The sequence below is a fragment of the Scylla paramamosain genome, chromosome 8, assembly GCF_035594125.1.
Source record: "Scylla paramamosain isolate STU-SP2022 chromosome 8, ASM3559412v1, whole genome shotgun sequence".
Taxonomy (NCBI): domain Eukaryota; kingdom Metazoa; phylum Arthropoda; class Malacostraca; order Decapoda; family Portunidae; genus Scylla; species Scylla paramamosain.
The window spans coordinates 30,844,540-30,859,539 of record NC_087158.1 but is presented as its reverse complement, the minus strand read 5'-3'; the positions used below and the strand labels follow the sequence as shown (position 1 = coordinate 30,859,539).

Here is a 15,000-nt window from a genome sequence, read left to right as displayed (position 1 = left end):
ATCAGGAATCAAGATAAACGGAGAATACATAAAATAATCCTCAGATTTTCCGATGATATTAGTCTGAACAGGTAATCTACAGAGAAACTCCAGCCGATTTTTTTTTTTTTTGTAATTACAAAGAGAAAGTTTTTTTTTTTTCTAATTATGGAAATGAAAGATGAAATATTTTTAAGTAACAGCAGCAGCAACAACAACAATAACACCATTGACGAAACGTTTCACCACGCAAGATACCGAAGGAGTCGTCAGATGATGACTGAGAGAAGTGTGTGCCGAGGATTGTTGTTGTAGCGTATGGCAGTGCTGTGTGAAGAGAGAATGTTGTTACGTGCAGTGGAGTTGAGCGTAGTGTGCGGCAGTGTCGTGCTGTGTGGCTATGGTGCAGAGTGTGGTAGCTGCCTGGTGTGGTAAAGTGTGTGGCAGCGTGACAATGTGTATCCGACTTGCAGTGTTGTAATGCGTGACAGAGAAGTGTGCGGAGGAATGCAGTGAACACCAAAGTTGATTGCATAGGAGGAGAGCAGAGTGTACCAGTGTTGTAGTGTGTAACGTGCAGGGTTGTAGTGTGTAGCGGAGTGTTGTAGCATTTGGACAAAGCGTGTAGCCACTCTCCCGGCCCTCCTGCTCTTCATGCTACACTTGGCAGCTATTGATTGCCTGGGATGTCTGCTGCTACTGCTGGCTAGGGGCTACTTCTATCTCCAATACGGTTTTCCTGGGGACTACAAGAGATGCTGGTCTTCTACTGCCGAAAAAATTGCTGCAATCTTGGCGAGAGTGTTTCCCATACTAAATTTCTGCTGCCTCAAAATTAGAGGTGATCGTGATTCCAGCTGACGTGGAGCTAATGCTGGCACGGGTGTGTTTTCCAGAGTGTGTTGCTGCCTCAGGGACACTGTCTTCTCTAGGCTAATGAGCAAAGGATCCCTTTTGATGAGCCTGTTGTTTTCAAGGGGATGTTTCTGTTTTCTCTAGGACAATGAGAAGATGTTTCTTCTGAATGAGACTTATAAGAAATCTATGGAACGATTCTGAACTACACCGGCTGTCTAGACTGAGGCTACTGAAGGAGAGGAAAGTACCTGAGAAGCACTGCTTCTGTTGCTGTTTGGGGACTATATCAATGAAATCGATTACTAAAAGAGCAATTACTGTACACAGTTAATATTGCAATTTCTTTAATCCCACCAAAGACACACGGGACCCCCCTACACCGCGCCCCCCAACACACACACAAAGAAAGAGTAACTGTATACCCGCATCTGAGTTGTGGTTAGAGAGAGAGAGAGAGAGAGAGAGAGAGAGAGAGAGAGAGAGAGAGAGAGAGAGAGAGAGAGAGAGAGAGAGAGAGAGAGAGAGAGAGAGAGAGAGAGAGAGAGAGAGAGAGAGAGAGAGAGAGAGTTATTAGCCTTCAAATAAACAGATTTTGTCTGCTATCAGAGGTTCCATGTGGACGTGTGTTGACACGCGGTGCAGGTAATGAGGCGACGCTCAGGTGAGGCAGCCTGAGCGTGGCGGAGAGGCCAGCTGAGACACGCACCGCAATTCTTCCCGGTTATTATGGGGAATATGGTGGAATTCTGCCACTAAGTACTGGTTGCTGCTGCTGCTGTTGCTGCTGCTTCTGCTGGTCTGATTGCTTACAATGCAGGTAACATCCTTTTTTCCTCCAACAGGATTACATTACAGTGGCATAATAATAATAATAATAATAATAATAATAATAATAATAATAATAAAAATAATAATAATAATAATAATAATAACAACAACAACAACAAAAACACAATTCCTTCAAGTTACAAAATACATAGGAAAACCTTTGATCCCCATGGCCAATGAGTATCTAATAACTCTGTAATAACAAAAGCAAACCACACAACCATTGCTCCAAATTACCAATAAATCAGAAAAAAAAAACTTTCCTTTAGCGAATGAACACTTGATGAGCGCAGACACTCGTTACCTCTTTACCAGACCTCTGACGCTTCCCTCCTCCTCATTCTCCCACCGAGCGAACCTGCCTCTCCACTGCAGGGCTCGGCTGCTGGGGGCGGGAGGATCACGGGGAGGTAAGAGGGAAGAGAGAAGGGGGAAGGGTCAGGTTGGGTCAGGTTGCCAAGGTCAATATGGATCACACTTAGGTCTTTGTGGAGTAAATGAGTCTCACGCCGCCTCTACCGCTACGTAAACTTAGACTTTTCTGAGCTGTGTTAGTCTGCGGGGGTGAGGCGGGCTGGAGGGAGGCAGGGCGGCAGGGAAGGAAGGAAGGAAGGAAGGAAGGAAGGGAGGAAGGATGAGGGGGAGGAAAAGCAGAGAGAGCATTGGCGAGCGAGGCCATCTTGCTAATGGATACCTGTTTGATGTGTGTGTGTGTGTGTCTGTGTGTGTGTGTGTGTGTGTGTGTGTGTGTGTGTGTGTGTGTGTGTGTGTGTGTGTGTGTGTGTGTGTGTGTGTGTGTGTGTGTGTGTGTGTGTGAGGTAGCGGCTTTGCGAGGAGTATCAGGGAGCATTACAGTAAAGCACCACGAGAGACGCCTCATGGGAGTGTAATCATATGAAACTCAGAAATAAAAGGATGCGTTGTATTACTCTCTACCTGTGTGTGTGTGTGTGTGAAAGAGAGAGAGAGCGAGACGGACAGATATACAGACAGACAAACTTGCTCCCTAGACAACCGACCAGTCAGCCAGCCAAGCAGTCAGCCAGCCAGCCACCCACCCGGACAGACAGGCTGACAACCACGAGCCCAGACAATCAGCCAGCCAGACAGCCAACCAGCCAGACAAACAGATAGACAACCATGCTCCCAAGCAACCATCCATCCATCCATCCAGCCAGCCAGCCAGCCAAACAGGTAGACAGATAGCTACAAATATGCTTGATTACAGACGTAAGAAACAAGGCAATGTGTCCAGGATGTTACAGTGAACAATGAAAGAAAGAACAAGAGGCAACGAGTAAGCATAAAAAAAAAAAAAAAAAAAATATATAATGAGTGTGTAAAGGGGGTACTTATAGTACAAGGGAAGTGTTATGGGTGTATGATGGAAGTAAATCTATGTGGAGTAAGGATAGTACCTTAGGAGTAAGTTGAGAGAAATACCGAGAGAGTAAGGTATATAAGGAAAGTGGCTGACGTGTAAGTAAAGTATTGGAAGTGTGTTTGAGGGAAGTGTCAGGTGTATGAGGAGGGTCTTCGGGTGTGTGTGTGTGTGTGTGTGTGTGTGTGTGTGTGTGTGTGTGTGTGTGTGTGTGTGTGTGTGTGTGTGTGTGTGTAGGGGGAGTGTCGCACCAAGTCCAGGCTAGGCGGGCCACTGCCAGGCCAGAGTGACCTAATGCCGTGGACTCACGCTTACCGCCCGACAAGCAGCCATGTAATACAATTTCACCAGGTTTGGTCCAACTTAACATCAAGTATCATATGATTCCGAGGCGGTGGACGCACTGAGGCGTGGGGGGTGGACGAGGGGAACCAGAGGGAAGGAGGGGGGCGCGTGCACCCCCACCCCGCTTCTGCCTCGCGCGCCTCACCCCGCCCCTTCACTCCACGCGACCCACGAAATCACGTACCTAGTTTGGGTCTTAATGAAATGAATTAAATCATCTATATTGAGAGCCCTGAAGCGATTTACGGTCAAGAGCTTAATTAGACGCTTGGGCGGAGAGGCGAAGTGAGAGAGGGAGGGGACAGGAGGGGGCAGGGGGCGGCGTGGACAGACTGGGGACTAATGACTCGCCCCCCGCCGCCGCCCGCCGCCCCTCACGCCCGCTGTGACTCCATGATTTAATAGAATCTTCACCAAGCGTATTATGGAGCAAGTACTGCCCATGAATTACCTCGCATCTCCTTCTTTCCTCCCGACAACAACACCACTTCCACGCTCTTCCAGGGGCGGGACACACGGCGGACCCACCAATCACATGAGGCTTTGAGAATAGAGAACCAGTCACGGGTGAGGGCAGCCGAAGCTCCGCCCCGCGCCGCCCCGGTGTGAGGGAGGTAGCCAGTCAGTGCTTGGTGGGTCGGGAGGGCGTCGGCTGCCGCTCCGCCGCCTCGCCATGCATTATCGGCCTTGCAGCTCCCCACTGCCACTCATTACAGCCGCTAACACTCACACGCCGCAGCACACCGCAATCCGATCGCTACATATTATAATTCTAAATAATAGCAATATATACGTATACCCATTTGAATACAACTAAATAACTGGAATAGGATAACCTATTGCTTGCACAGGTCTCTTGAGAGTAATTAACATTCATGAACAAGACCTTATTTGTACAACGGCAGAGACTGGTAGAGTCCGGAAGGAAGGAGAGCAGGACTCGGAGGATCAAACCGGCGGCCAGGGATGTTGCTACATCAAAACCCAGAACACTCTCATTGTAATTTAATTAAGAATCACAGTTTACAAAGTTCCGTCATTACTCTATCGTTTATTGTAAAAAGGTGCCAACTATCTGGCTCAAGTTTTTAAAGTTTCATGACCAAATTTATTCAGGTTAATGTGGGCGTGTCATCGGGAGGGCGCGGCGCGGAGCAAACCACGCCCCCGCCGCCGCCTCCACTTCCCACTCTGTCCTTCCCTCCGCCACTCCCCGCCTCGCTGCACGGATGCCCGATATTCTCTTATGTAATTAATCCTCGCCTTGCAGGTGTCCGCATTCCCTGCTACAGGTGAGGCTGGCCTGCACCGCCTTCAGCTGTTATTCTGAACCTTCGAATTCCATCATCCCGCCAACGCTGACGAGCACAGGGCGAGGGAGGCGCGCGCGGTGGTGTTGCCGACAGAGAGGGTGAAGATTAGGGAGGCGAGGCGGGTGGGAGGGGCGTGGGGGCGCGGCGGGCAGGAGCCGCGGGCCCTGCGCCGACCCAGCGAGCACGGCCGCCGCTGCTACACGCTTCAGGGACTGGCTACCTTAGTCCCCGACGTACGCTTCACTAGTCCACCACGCATCACCAACTCTCCCGAGCCGCCTGCCCCGCTCTGATCCCGCGTTAATACCCTAGTGTACTCATGTGTGAAGGCTGGCCTGCCTCCGCCGCCCTCCTGCCCCTCTAGTGCAGTCCGTACGTCCCGCGCCCTCGACGCTACACTAGTAACACCCAAACTGCTGGAATATTTCACCTACGCGAGATAGAAAAAAATCGAAACTTTTTTTTTGTTTTCTTTTTTTTTTTTTTGGTAATCGTGTTTAGTAGTGGGGCAGCCGCGTGGAGTGGCCAGCGGGCGCTGTGGTGGTGAGCCCATGTGTGACTGTCCGCACGCCGGACTGGACAGTGCCTGTAGTGCCGTGACCCCGGTGACCGCGTGGCCGTGTGTGTGACCTCAGCTAGCAGCGATCGTCTTGGCTGCCCTGCTCCAGGGCACCCTCGCCGCTCACCGCAGCACACACTTTATATTTCATCACAGGAAGGTAAGTGTTCTTCGCCGCCTGTTTGTTGTGTCGAGGATGTGTCGTCTCTGTAGTGCCACTCATGCACCTTCAAGGGAGGCACGGTGCCACAGCCCCCACCACTGGAGACCATGTCCACTCGCTCAGGGCAACAACACTGCACACTGCGCCGCGGGGACACAATAACACAGCCCGCCCTTGAAAGTGGCGCTGAGTGTTAGCACGCTGCAGCTTGAAATGTAATCTCTACCCTTGACTTCTGGAGTAGAGTGGGAGATGAAGGACTCAAGATAACATTGTTAGCAAGTTGATCAAAAGTGCAGAGAAAACAACTGAGTAAAGCTGAGAAATTATTGCATGCATTTGAAATATGAAACAAGTGATTGCATCTCCAGTGTCGAACTATTGGTTAAATTGGTGTTAATGTCAAGAGCCCGCAGAAACAAGACAACGTTGTGTTAACCTGTGTCCGAAGCTCTAGAAGTCACGCAAGCTCTCTTTGACCGCTTCCGTCTTGCGGGAATCCCCTAGTAACATAAGTACTACTAACTCTCGAACACGGCTGGTGGTTGCTGAGATCGGGGCGGCGATTTACCCGGCGGTGGAGACGTGACGCGCGGACTCTTACCTCTTAAACAATAATAATGATGATGATAATAATAATGATAATGATAATAATAATAATAATAATAATAGTAATAATAATAATAATAATAATAATAATAATAATAATAATAATAATAATAATAATAATAATAACAACAACAATAATAACAATGTTAGAAATAATAAAATTATTATTATTATTATTATTATTATTATTATTATTATTATTATTACATTATAATTGTTGTTTTATTGTTGTTGGAGACATTGAAAAAAATATCTTATTGATGGTGACAGTCGCGAACTCCTCACCATCACAAAACAGTCGCGTACTCCTCACCCTCACAAACCGTCGTACGCACCAGTCGCCGCAGGGATCACGGCGACGTCCACGAGAAGCACTGTTGTCCGTAGCGTCCAGCACAATCACTGCCAGCCGCTCCTCAGCATCGCCATCGCCCCCACATCACCAAACTTACAAGGTTGAATAAATTTCGTATTAGAAATAATACTGTACTGTGTCGGAGGAAAAAAAAAAATGTATTTTATAAAGTTGGTGCCCGAATCATGTGTGCGATGCAGTGAGACGAGGAATGTGGTGATGCAGAGCTCTGGTGGTGATGGTGATGGTGGGGATCTCCGTTGATGTTGACGACAGTGACAGTGGTCACGGTGATGGGAAGCAAAATGGACGGTGACGGTGTCAGGTTTGGTGTTGATGTTGACGACAAGTGGCGATGGTGGTGGCGGTGAAGATAAGAATTATAGAGAGCTGCGTCGATCCCCAATAGCACACACACACACACACACACACACACACACACACACACACTGGAAATTGGAAATTGCAGGGTAAAAAAACTAAGACGGCATTTTGTCGTTGCAGTTTTTGAGCACGGCAGGTGACTTGCCACTAGATAATATAAAACTTAGTAAGTAATTAAGAGTCCAGACGATCAGCGGGAAGGCAGCAGAGGCAGGCAGCCAGGCCGTCAGAGACACAGCAGGCGGCTGCTTTCCGCCGCGGCCCCGCTCAGCAACTCCTGGTGCCCCGAACCACCTGCGCTACACCGTAATTCATCAAAACGTACAAGTGCGCCGATAAAAACGTCTGAAATGTAAATCCGAGCCGCTCTCTAATGTTACGACCCGACCGACAAATGATACTGCTCGTCACCCGCTAATTCATCAGCCGCAGGCAACTCCCGCGACAAATGTGACGCCCGCCGCCCGCGTCGCCGGTACCCCGCCGCCACCACCAATGCCGCCGCTCCCCCGCCGCCGCCGCCGCCGCCGACATGGCAGTGTGTGAGTGTGAATCTATAACCTAAACCGGCTTACGTCCAAAGTAACGGTAATGGCTGACGCGCTACTCTCGTAATTCTGAAAAACTGTACAGTCAGTGGGTGTGTGGCGGCGGCGGCGGCGGCGGCGGCGGCGGCGACTGTGGTGCTGGTGATGGTGGTGGTGGCGATCACAGGCAATTTGGTTTACTGATGGGAATATAAGTACTAGAACACACACACACACACACACACCCCTGTCAACCCATTCCTATACTTTACTTTCGCAAACAGATATATATATATATATATATATATATATATATATATATATATATATATATATATATATATATATATATATATATATATATATATATATATATATTATTACCATATTCTTTCACTCATAAAAAATCACCGAACAAGAAATTTTTAACAGATATTTCAGAACATAAGTCAGGGCAACTTTGGTACTGTCACTTCAGGAAACAGAACGATATATATATATATATATATATATATATATATATATATATATATATATATATATATATATATATATATATATATATATATATATATATATATATATATATATATATATATATATATATATATATAATAATAATAATAATAATAATAAAAACTTCCCTCATGTTCCGGCATGACCTGCGAGGCTCTTCGGTCAGTCTTAGGTCACGCTACACATAAATCCCTGCCGCACATCCCCACCTCCGTCAAATAAACGCCCAAGTCGAGAATCACACTGGACTGCTCCTCACCACCGCCAGGAGACAGTGTGCCGAGCAGCGGGCAGAGGCAGAGGGAAGGCGAGGCGTGGGGAAGCAAAAGTACTCATACATTCAGCCTTGCAATAATTCACTATTTATTACCCTCCTGTGTTCCTCCCGAAGGTGCTGAGGTGCTGGAGGGGACGGTGAGGTGAGGTAAGGGGGGTGGAGATGACTGTCGTGGGGACAGACTGGTGCTCTATTATTCATAGTCGCTGAGGACCTGAGCCTCGAACCAAGACCACAAAGCGCCGGGTCGATAGGCCAAGCCGATGTTTATTTCCTTACTCGAAGTTCTCCTCTCGTTTGATTCTTGCATTCAAGGAACAAGACTTTTTGGTGCCGTTTGTGTCGTACTCGATCTTTTCTTGAATCGCAATGCCCATGCACGGTTGATTGTTTCACTGTGTGTGTGTGCCTAACACGTGGAAGTCGTAGTTACCTCTGTCTTGTGGGAATAATTGATTTGTATATGAGTCACGTATCGGTGTATGCAGTAATAAGGGACTTCTCTAAAAGGTTGGTGGCACCTGCTAAAGACGTGTCACTCTTTCCTCTTCAATTCAGCATCAGACTTCTCCTTTCCAGAATAATTTTGTTACCTCCGGAGCATATTTAAATCGCTTCGTTAAATTAACTTTACTCCTAACGGTGTCAATTATTCCTGCTGCAATTCTTTCCAAATCAGAATGTTCTGCACGACTCGTTTATTTCTATTTCTATTGCCACCTTATTGTAGTCATAATCCCTAGAAGTCTGAATCTCGTGTTCCTGCCTGGTGGTGGAAGACCCTAGGGCGGGCCGGGCAGAGCACCACCAGGAACAGTCCTAATCCCACGGCAGGACGGCAGGGCAGCACGACGGACGGAAGTACACTCCAGACGAGACCCGCGCCGCTACTTAGCCGTCTCGGATCCCGTACTTAGTGACTTAATCCTTTGCTGGATCCCGAGTTGTCGCGTGAAGAGTGAGAGGGATAGGAGAGTGGTGTCGCGTTACTACCGCCGCCGACTCTCACTTCCTCCCCGTCGCCACCCTGCCCGCTGTTTGAGGGGCGCTGCTCCCTACCCCGCCCCGCCCCGTTCCGCCTGCTCAATCACCATGACCGTCGCTATGGAGGAGTGCAGTTCTCGTTGATGGTTGTGGATCGCGGTGGTGTCGATGGTGAGGCGGGAAGTGTGGTGTCGCAACGCCCGCTGTGACGACCACTGTAATGTGACGCGGGATTGATGTGGCGGCCGCTGTGGGTAACGGGTGGGTTCGGGATACCTGCTGTGGCTGTGAGCTGTGGTAGAGCGGTTGAGTGGCACGCCGCCTTGTTTGTTACTGCCGCAAATACACTCACAACTCTGGCCGAGGCACGTGTGGGGTGAAGTGACAGCGGCTGGTGACGAGTCGAGGTGTTGTGGTGAATTGGTCTAATGTGCAGCGGGGAAAATGATGTGGTGAGTGAAAGATGTGACCACTCAAGGTTGCGTGAGAGGCGGGCTGCGAGGAAGCCACAAGCCGATGCAGTGACGTGGCTGATGAAAAATTATAGTAAATAGATATGTGAATAAAAAATTCATGGAAAACGATAATCTGGTATGATTAAGAGCACTTCGTTTTCTTCACTAAATATTTAGCAACAATAAATGAAAGGCGCAAAATGAATACTGTGCATGATCTTCATTAAATAAATTGCATCGCTATACTTGTTAGCATTACTTTTCTCCTCCTCCACCTCCTCCTCCCCCTTCCCTTGCTTTTTCACATCCATCATCGCTTCCACCTCCACCTCTTCGTCTTCCTACATTTTTGCTTCTTTTTCATGAATTTACAACTTTCTCACCTCCTTCTCCTCCTCCTCCTCCTCCTCCTCCTCCTCCTCCTCCTCCTGCTGCATTTCAGTCTCCATCTCCGGCACTTCCTTTTCTTTCTAGGTGCATCTCCTTACTTTCCTCCTCTTCTTCCTCTTCTTCCTCCTCCTCCTCCTCCTCCTCCTCCTCTTCGTCACTCCCGCTGCCTTCCTTTCTCTGAGCTACACTTACTAAACTACACTACACAACTCAGTGCTACTTTGTTATAATTATTTTCAAAATGTTCTAAACGCCTATGAGGAAATCCTATTAATAAAGAATTAATATCTGTATAAAGAAGCACCGTGTGAACCTTCTCGTGCCGAAATGTATAAACGTAATGAACAGCTGAACATTTTCCTGTACAAAGTGAGGTGGAAGAAAAATTTTTGAATGTGCATTTAGTTATCTACACGGTCTATTTATCCATTATTTTCCTGAAACCACTTTTCCTAATGTTCTGTACATAAAGTATAGTTGACTATTTAGTGGTGAGTGGAAGAGATGGGGATAAGTAGAAATTTTGCACATTGATTTCTTTATACGATCAATTTATCAACTATTTTCTCAGAGCCTGTCTTCCTAATGCTCAGTACATAGAGTATAGTTGTTCATTTAATGGTGAGAGGAGAAGAGGGATAAGAGGAAATTTTGCACATTGGTTTCTTAATAGGATCCCTTTATCCATTATTTTCTATAACAAAACCGCGATGAACGCCAAGTGAGCGCCGAGGCCTCGAGGGGTGAGGGAGAGACGCCTGAGTGCTATTGTGGCCAGATTTTTCCTTTAAGTGTAAATGTTTATTGATCATTTGTAACGGAAGTGTGTCCTGTGTGTGTGGTGTTGGTGGTGATGGTGGTGGTGGTGTAGTGACTGATAATGGTGGAGAGAGTGAAGCTGATGAAGTGTACGTGCATCATTACCTGGACAAATATAAGTGATTGTTGTGTTGTAGAGAGCTGAAGCCTGGTTGCAGTACATAGTTATGGCAATGTAATTCTGTAGTTAACGTGGCTCTGAGTGATGGGATGGTGGTGGTAGCGGTGGTGATGGTGGTGGTGAAGTGGTGAAGTGGTACAAGTGCTTGACAGTTGTAATGCGGTGCTGGTGGTTGTGATTTAAAGTGATAATACAGTAGTTGTGGTGATTCTGACGATGGTGTGTAGGTTGTGATGTTCATGTGTTGTTCTCGCTGGTGGTGGTGGTGGTGGTGGTGGTGTGAATGATTTGTTCTGACTGAAGGTGGTTGTGGTGATGGTGGTGGTTCTACTATTATGATTATTTTAGCGTTAGTACTGCAGCGTGAACGGCAATACATGTTGTGGTGGCAGCAGCGGCGGTAGAGATGGTGGTGACTGTGAACTTTTGACTAAGAAATATTTTTTGGTACTCATGTACGATATTTTTTGATTATGACAAACAAGCAAGGGATTCTAGAGCATAGGGCAATGGTGTTGGTTAAACGAGAATAGGAATTGGTGCATGGTTAGGTGTGGTTAGCGGTGATGGTGTGATTATGGGATACAGAGAAAGATGATGTTCATAATGATGATTAAATGGATCTATTAATATGATGGTGGTGGTCGTTGTGGTGGTACTGGTGATGGTTGTGGGGCTGTGAGATGTAGAATGTTGTAGAGAAAGTGGATAACCAGTGGTAGTGGTGTAAGTGGTGATGGAATAGGCGGATGGGAGCAATTCCACACTGGGAAGTGGCGACAAAGGCAAAAAGAAAAAAAAAGAAAAAAGAAAAGAAAACTCTTGTAACTGAAGAAATAAAAAAAATCTTAACACACGACAAGCAGCGGCGAGGCGTCCTGGTACCAATGCACAGACGCCTCCTTCACACACCCGAAGCGTCACACAAAAACTAGACAATTCCAACTAAAGTATTCAAACCCACAACGATTACACCTTTACCTTCCCTCCTCCCTCCCCCTCCACACACATTGACAAAACATGAATGCTTCCCGATAAACGCCTCGAGCTGCAGGGAAGAACACATAGCAGATAATAAATAGCAACCAGGAGAGTACGATGGAGGGTCGAGCACTTACCGAAGGAGTAGCAGAAGGAAAGGTTAGCGGGCCACTTCAACATCCGTCATCGTTATCGCCCACGTCCCTGAAGCAAGGAAGCGAGATTGTTAGGTTAAACAGGACAAGTTTGTTTAGAGTTAGGTTGGGCTGGGTTAGATAGGCATCTGGTATATGGCGTGGCCTGACTGGGGTGGAGTTAGGCGAGGCGGTAAAGACAAATAATTCCATAAGTAGAAGTTAATGCATGGAGCCGGACAGACGGGACAGCGCGGGAAGGAAGTACGGACGGACAGACGGAGAGTGTATGTGCAAAATTCAGGGAAAGTAGAATGCAAGGAGTGGAGAAGCCGCGAGTCAGGAGTCAGAGCTGCAGGCAGTGTAGAGTGAATCCCGGAGCTGCATCCCCGCCAGCCTCACCTCGCCGACCACGCTCCGAGCACCTCATTAAGTGTAATTATTCCTTGTAATGAGATAAGATCCTAGAACTCTGATGCAGCTTGTCCTATCAGTCGGGGGCCGTGGTGTCTGCGGATTCAGCTTCTCACTGCGACTAATCTTAAATGCTAACAACCTCGGAACACAGCAATTACAACATCAGTTAAACGCGCACTTGCGTTAAAAATATTCAATTCTTGTACATCTTTTTTTCCAAACCTGTCCGGAGACGATCCCGAGACACGCGAATGGACAGCACACATTATAACAACCCCGACGGGCCTCACACCCCGCCGGACAGGTGTTGGCGAGGGAAGAGGATAGATAGCGGGGAGCGTCATCTACACACCACAACCCACTGCCAACCACACATCTACCATCACACCGGCAGCCCCACACAGCCCACGTCGCCCCTCTCCCGCCTTTAGGTCGCTCGTGTGATGCATGAAAAATTATAACTCGTCGCCCCGTGCACTGCCTGTGAGAAGATCGACTTGTGGCGGTGGCTGCTGTGACTGGGCTGATCAGGTCATTATGGAGCAATTATGGCGGTCACGTGAAGAGAGGAGAAGGATGTGCAAGGCTGCCTGGCGTAAGGTCAACACTGCTATCTTTTATCTCGTAATACATAAAACATCAGTAATAGCAATAACAAGCACGGTGATGAAAATAAGAATAAGAACGAAAATAAAAAAAAAACAGAATAATTATTCTATCTTTACCTCTCATTCATCATCGTCATTATTAAAACCATTATCACAAACATCCAAAGCAAGAGTTATATCACAGAGATCAGAAGCGATATCAAGAAATAGCGCTGAGAATGCTGAACATGTGTCAGCCGCCCCGCCCATGAAGGAGCTCCCGGGCAGCCGTCGCAAGGAGTACGCGGTGTAGGGAGGCATCACAATTTGCTGGCAGTCAGTTACTTATACTATAGATGCCGTAATAGCTTGATGACTGCCGCCCTCGTGCTTGCGAGGCGTCAAACTTGAGCCATTGCACGGACACCATTACTGTCGTCCCCCTAAAAATGTAAGGAAGAAGAAAAAGAGAAAGAAAATCAACAACAAACTAATGATGTTGCTTTCGCCTTAAGATCGGGTGCAGAATTCGATCAGCTTGTAATGAAACTACTACAAGGGATGGACAACATTGAAAAGAGTAGTAGTAGTAGTAGTAGTAGTAGTAGTAGTAGTAGTAGTAGTAGTAGTAGTAGTAGTAGCAGTAGTAGTAATGGCAATAACACCAAACCCACACAAACCCCAGTCACCAAACCAAAGCAGTAATTTCTCAGCATCACATCACAACTCCCCTCTCAATGCTGTTAATAACGACCACGATGATGAACACAACACTAGCACCGTCATTATCCAAGCCATTAGCAGCTGATTCCTCGTTACATTCCCACGTCAATAACACATCTGTGACGAGGGTATGGTGGCTGGCGATGGGCACGAGGGACGAGGGGCGAGAGACGAGGGGACCTACCTATGACTCTGAAGATGGACCTGGTGATGGGGACGAGGGGAAAGGGAATGGGACGAGACAGGGAGACAGTTGAAGAGATGAGGGGAAGGAAAAAAGATGTGAAGGGAAGGGGAGGACACTGAGGGGAAGGGGAATTGATGGAGGAAGGAAGGGGTGCAGAGAGGATAGAGCAGCGACGCACTTGATTATTCCGCCACATTGACGCGCCCCAACTGTTTACACCGGCCCTTCCTGCCAGCCTCTGTAATGCCGCTGCCCACCACTGCCTCTGGATGTCCCTGCCGTTATGTGCCATCACTGTTGCTGCTGCTGCTGCTGCTGCTGGTTTCCTCTCAACGCGTCACGCTGCTTTGTGAGGGTTTTATATATTTACATTGTTGTTATTAATGTTGCAATAAGAAGGGCAACAACAACAACTACTACGATAATATTATTCATCATTTTCCAAGTTAACGTTTATTTTTCATATACAGTCAATAAAAAAAAAAAAACTTTCACTGACTGTGCCGTTAGGTTAGGTTTTATCCGATATCAGCACATGCATCTGTTGTGGCCGTTGTTATTTTGTCTAAAACAACAACGAAAACAATAATAACAGTGGTGATGAAACCAACCACGGCAAAAACAAGAATAGCGATGGTCACAATAATAATAATAATAATAATAATAATAATAATAATAATATTAATAATAATAATAATAATAATAATAATAAAGAATTATAAATATCAACCTTATTCTTGCTACGACCAACATGAATAGTAGTAACAACGAACAAATATTATTGGTACAGCTGTTATTGTTGGTGACACTGGCCTGAAAACCACCTCCTAAAAATAACCCCGAAAGCACCGCAGTGTCACAACTGATCGGCGCTTCCTTAATACAAGTGGCGGCAAGCGTGCCTTATCGAAGACTGGCCTAATGTCCTCATGAACACACACCGTTCATCTTCACTGTCGCACGGTTCTCACTGCCTGACCAACGTCCCCAAAGGCTGTTCCCATCATGACCCTCTTTATATTTTTTTCTCTTTTTAAGGGAGGGAGGCAGAGGAAGGGAAGGCAAAAGAGGGATAGCAGCAGCAGCAGCAGCTGGCTCCTCACACTCA

General features: G+C 47.1%; 1 protein-coding gene and 1 long non-coding RNA gene across 3 annotated transcripts in view; one reads left to right on the top strand and one right to left on the bottom strand.

Moving 5' to 3' along the window:
* The window catches only part of LOC135103159 (uncharacterized), a 153,418-nt gene that overhangs the window by 70,137 nt on the left and 68,281 nt on the right, over positions 1 to 15,000 (bottom strand). Inside the window, exon 2 of the long non-coding RNA XR_010269940.1 lies at positions 11,982 to 12,048. This is a non-coding gene — a long non-coding RNA (uncharacterized LOC135103159). The remainder of the gene's footprint in view (positions 1 to 11,981; positions 12,049 to 15,000) is intronic.
* Positions 4,026 to 15,000, top strand: part of LOC135103155 (paired box protein Pax-6-like) — a 120,415-nt gene continuing 109,440 nt past the window's right edge. The window contains exon 1 of one of the 2 annotated variants that reach the window (XM_064009233.1): positions 4,026 to 5,423. The gene's annotated coding sequence lies outside the window, so the exon portion shown is untranslated. The remainder of the gene's footprint in view (positions 5,424 to 15,000) is intronic. The other variant, XM_064009232.1, reaches the window with a different exon arrangement.